Genomic DNA, 5,203 nt, shown 5'->3' on the forward strand with positions numbered 1-5,203 from the left:
GGACATTAGTGAAGCTCTGCTCACACACTCTGACCTTCTGGTCCTTTTTCAACCAAGAATGAGTACCCACCCTAATAGATGAAAGCCCATATGACTGCCAATCAACAGATGTATATGCAAAAGGAAACTGGTGTAGCACTATGGTACTGTATATACCTTCTATAGATTTTTGAGGTGCACTCGCAGATGCTTTGATCAATCTAATTAAAGGGCCTCCCTATTCTGTGAGATGCTATTGAAATATTCCCATTGACATTGGAAACCCAGGAGGTTGTGTATTTGAACGGGGGCCATACGGCATGCGCTTCACTGCACCAGTGGAGCCTGTGCTCGGGGCCCCGTCTTTCTGTTCACATGAAATCAATGTGATGTGACATTGATGTGCTATCATATGACATGGTTATGTCCCTTCATGTTAACATGTTACAGTAGGCACAGTTGATGTACCATTCCATGACACAGTCTCATATAATTTGTCATGGAGGTGGCGTTGACTAAATGTCTTACTAAACTCACAATGTGTAGTATTCTTAAAATTAGAGAACACCATGCAATGCGAGGTTGCATTTACCATAAGCATTGATGCACAACAACCATTGCTAAAGGAAATTGGCTAATTTGCCATCTACCCTACAGTTATATAAGAGGATATATACCCTTCTATTCTCTGTATTGGCAATAACCCAGTGTTAGCCTAGCTCAGCATAATTCAGTGAGTTATTTCAGTTAGCCTATTTTACAAAAAAGCTTGCATGTTACATTACATTACATTACATTACATTACATTACATTTGGCTGACGCTTTTTAACCAAAGCGACTAACAACATGGTAAACAGTACGTTTTTAGAACAATTCTCACAATTTTAGGACAGTTTAAAAAAAACAAAAAAAGTACAGTACAGTAAGTAAGGCGTCGGTCGGTGAGTGCTGTTTTTAACAGTTGCTTGTCAGTTTAAAACGGCTGGTGAGTGCTAGGATCAGTAAGACTTGTTGTAAAGTGTTGCTATGAGAGTAGGTGTTCTCTAAAGAGCTGGGTCTTCAGGAGTTTTTTTGAAAGTGGAAAAAGGATGTCCCTGCCCTTGTAGGAACTGGCAGTGTGTTCCACCAACGAGGAACAACAGATGAGAAAAGTTTGGATTGGCTTGGCGTACGGTGGTGGTAGAAAGCTAGGGCGTGGATTCGATCAGAGGCCTTGGCGGTCTGGAGGTAGTGTAAGTCTGTATGAGGGCATTCAAGTAGGTGGGAGCAGAACCGGAGACTACTTTGTAGGCAAGCGTTAGAGACTTGAATTTGATGCGGGCCGCCATAGGTAGCCAGTGTAGCTGGATGAGCGGGGTAACATGTGCCCTTTTGGGTTGGTTGTAGAATGAGAAGCTGGCGCGCGTTCTGGATCATCTGAAAGTGGTTTCACTGCGCAGGCTGGGAGACCTGTCAGGAGGGCATTGCAGTAGTCGAGTGGGAGATGACAATTGCCTGAACCAGAAGTTGGGTAGCATCTTTCAAGTAAGTTAGCCGGCATTTTAGGCAACATGAAAAAGTTGGTTGTGCTAGATGTTGAAACAGACAGGGGAGTCATTTGATGTTGATGTCAGGTTTACTGGGATGACCACAGTTCAGTCTTTACAGGTTCAGCTGGATTTGTGCCTTCATCTAGCTATGTCTGAAAGGCAATCCGAGATCCGTGCACTTTTGGAAAGGACCAAAGCTACTAACAACATGGTGTAAACAGTTCCCTGGGGACCCCTGTGGTTAGATTTTAGAGCCAATTCTCAACAATTTTAGGACAATTTAACAAAAACAGTTTTAGAGCAATTCTACAATTTTAGGAAATTTAAAAAAAAGTGCAGTAAAATAAGTGCATCAGTGCTGTTTTTTTTTAACAGTTACGTGTCAGTTTAAAAGGTTTACTGGTGAGTGCTAGGATCAGCAAGACTTGTTGTAAGTGTTGCTATGAGAGGAGATGTTCTCTGGGTCTTCAGAAGTTTTTTGAAAATGGAGAGGGATGTCCCTGCCCTTGTAGGAACTGGCAGTGTGTTCCACCAACGAGGAACAACAGATGAGAAAAGTTTGGATTGGCCTGAGCGTACTGGTGGTAGAGCTAGACGTCGTTCGTGTCTTTGTGATACATGACTGTTCCAAGTGAATGAGATTGCAGGGGAAGTGTCATTAGGTTAAGAAGCCTTTTGACCGCTCTTCAAAAACAGGCGTGTTAAGGGAAGGGTGTCTCTTGCTCGAGGCACAGCAGGTGAAGTGTGCACAAAAAGACTGTCAGGCCTGTGGATGCCAATTACGTCGAGGCAACTTCACCGTAGCTGCCTTTTGAAAAAAAAAAAAAAACGAAGAAAAAAAGAAATCAACCCACATGAACCAAGAGGGGCGGTCGGACAATTAGGGCTGAAAATATCAGGCTGAGAATATTGTCTTTCATCCTCGTTTTTTTCTTCTTTTTTTTCCAGGAGATCTGAATCCTTGTTTGAGTATCCAATTAAGGAGTAAGCAGCACTTCAAAGCCATGGTACACATTTCAATGAACCAAATGCTACCTATGAACAGGCAGTGAAGGGTGAGGGGTCTAAGAGTGAGGAAGGAAACGGGTTTGTCTGGAAGTGAAAATGTTCCTGTCTCCATTTCTAGCTTTGTAGATAACAGATGAAAATGCACTGTCTTTGAAAGGAGCAGTGTTTTACACATATTAGACAAAGATAATGCCAGTGTAACCGGCAGACTAACTGCTGTACCAAGTTTGTCCTCCTGTTCTCACCGTAGCTCCTCTCCTATCGGTCACACCCTCCAGTTAGCTTGCAGGTGGCTATGTACTCATTAGCGTCAATGGCACTTTCTATAAGACCGGCACCGGAGGTGGACTAGTAAGTGAGCCCTAGGCTCCGTACGTCCTCCCTACACTGTGTTCGCAGTGCTGTCACCTATGAAAGGTATGTGCCAATGCACCTTTTTCACTGCAAACATGTTATTTTAGCCAGCTGTTTTTAAAGTGCAACTGTTTGACAACAGGTATTTGGCTGTGTACCAGACGCTTCCGGGTAGTGTTTTGTTGACCTACCGAAGGTATTTACAAGCACTCTACACCGTAGATGATTGCACTGTATGGTCCTTTTGTAAATGCCTTCACGCACATTCACAGCATTGTCTTTAACGTAGGTCTTGACTGAAAAGACGCCGTGTACGCGCAGGTTGCACTGTCTATTGGGAGATGCGTTAAGGTAACATTGGCTGTATAGCTCAGTAAGGTTTGCCATGTAATATATGTGTGTGTGTGTGTGTGCGCATGTGTACATATCTATGTTTATATGCCAGTTTACAGTAACTGGATCTACTATAAGGTGTCATGTTTCGCTGTAAGTCCTTGTGATTTAACTAGCCAATAACCTTTTATTATGTTTTATGTGAGCTATGCTTGTGTGTGATTTTATGTAGGTTTGCGTACTGGAGAGATACCAGGGAGTCCCATTTCCATTCATGTTGAGTGGTGTATTCCTAGAGGTAAAAGGAAACCTTGTTGTATTGTATCTGTATTGGTTTAGGCTGTATTTACCATAAACAATGGATTTTAACTGTGTTTGTTTACTCCTGTAGAAAGATTGCCACTGCTGCTTTGCCTCCTGTAGATTTAAGTAATTGTAGCTCTTGCCTCATTTTGTTTTCTTTATTTTGTTTTGTTTGTCCGATTGATTTGGCCTAAACATAGGCGTGGCTGGTTTCATTTATCTGCCCTCTGTCGTGGTGTGTCGGCAACAGGTGTGGTAGTGGCTGCCCCAGTATTTTGCTGTGGTAATGTGTGATGGTAGTAATGCTAACATCTAGCTTTCTTGACCCAGCCAGTTATTGCCAATAGCAACCATATCTTCCCTTCTCCCCTCTAGAGAAACAGAGTGTTGCAGCTGTTCCGCGGGGCAGGTCGCCGGATCTGAGTCCTCCTCTTCGTGTACTTCACACAGTATTTGTAGTGGTAACGTGCACCTCACTATTTGCAGTGATCACTCTTTGTAGTACCTGTGCCTATGCGAGCGTGTGTGTGTGTGTCTGTGAATAGGCAACAGAATCTGCAGCACGGGTGGTGTGTCGGTCTCACTCCTCTTCCAGGACAGGTAACCTCTCCTGAACAGCTGATCAAATTAACCCTACTTGATTACATGTAATATTCCTGGTGGCAGCCACTACCTTCCTCTTGCTGGCCTATTGGGCCTAATATGTACTGCACTCCATCCTGAGAATCAAACCCAAGACTGACTTTTTACTGAATTGCTTGTGAATAAATATTGTTTATTTTTTCATTGAAATACCACGTCTGTCATTACTTGCTTATCTGTGTGCGAGAGCTCTCTTGTCTAAATCAAGGTGTTGGAGGTCTAGCTAAAATACATCTTGGTGTGAAAGGCCCCAAGTGGCGTAGTCGAGCACTCTAGAGTCAAGACTCTTGTCATCTGACTCCCGTGGCCACACCAGCAATGAATACAGCTCTGAAATGAAATGGGAAGAAAAAATCTGGTAAATCTTTTCTCCTTGAGTCATCCAAATGATCCACTGCATTACAGACAGTGACGGCAACAGAGTTTTGAACCCGGGTCTTCTCATTGTCAATGCAGTTATGCTACTATTTCTCCACCATGTGTGTAATAAGCCCAGACAATTGTGTAACCCCATAATCGAAAATGTCGTTCTTGTTAGTAACATAGTAATAACACATGCAAGTTAGACACTACTTTACAGTGCCTTACCGAGGTATACTAGCCGGGGAGAATCCAGACAAATGTGGGGGTGCATTTTAAACAGTTTAACAGTTAACTGGCATGTGGGCTTAATTTATGTTTCACTTTTTGTTTTTGTTTTATTACAACTGGAGCCTAATGAAGGACTCTGCATGGGTGAACATCTGTGTAAATGCCACATCTGCCTGTTGAACCATTCAACTGTATTTAGAACACTCTAGCTTTCCCTAACTGAATTCCATTGAAGTTATTTGTCAATTATGAAAATGGAATGAGATGTAGCCATTAATCAAAACCTCAGTATGTGTAGAGTTAGGCATAGAGTAATGCAACAGTAGTGTCCAGGTGCTTGGAAATAATTTTTGGAGCGACATGGCAGAAGTTACCCTTACTGTGGACAGAATCACTCCCTGTCTGTTGGATGCCATGATAATACACAAGTTGACACAGTCATCAAGATTGACACATGATCCAC

The 5,203-nt window shown here is 42.8% G+C and overlaps 1 long non-coding RNA gene across 2 annotated transcripts; it reads left to right on the top strand.

Annotated features, from left to right (window-relative positions):
* The first annotated feature begins 2,874 nt into the window (after nt 1-2,874).
* Nucleotides 2,875-4,299, top strand: LOC125292475. Of its 2 annotated transcripts, XR_007193192.1 has the most exons (3): nt 2,875-2,934; nt 3,014-3,222; nt 3,437-4,299. It is a non-coding gene; the product is annotated as an uncharacterized LOC125292475 (long non-coding RNA). The 2 variants fall into 2 exon arrangements; XR_007193191.1 differs by having other exon boundaries at nt 3,014-4,299.
* The last annotated feature ends 904 nt before the right edge of the window (nt 4,300-5,203 follow it).

The sequence above is a fragment of the Alosa alosa genome, chromosome 3 (assembly GCF_017589495.1).
Source record: "Alosa alosa isolate M-15738 ecotype Scorff River chromosome 3, AALO_Geno_1.1, whole genome shotgun sequence".
Taxonomy (NCBI): Eukaryota; Metazoa; Chordata; class Actinopteri; order Clupeiformes; family Clupeidae; genus Alosa; species Alosa alosa.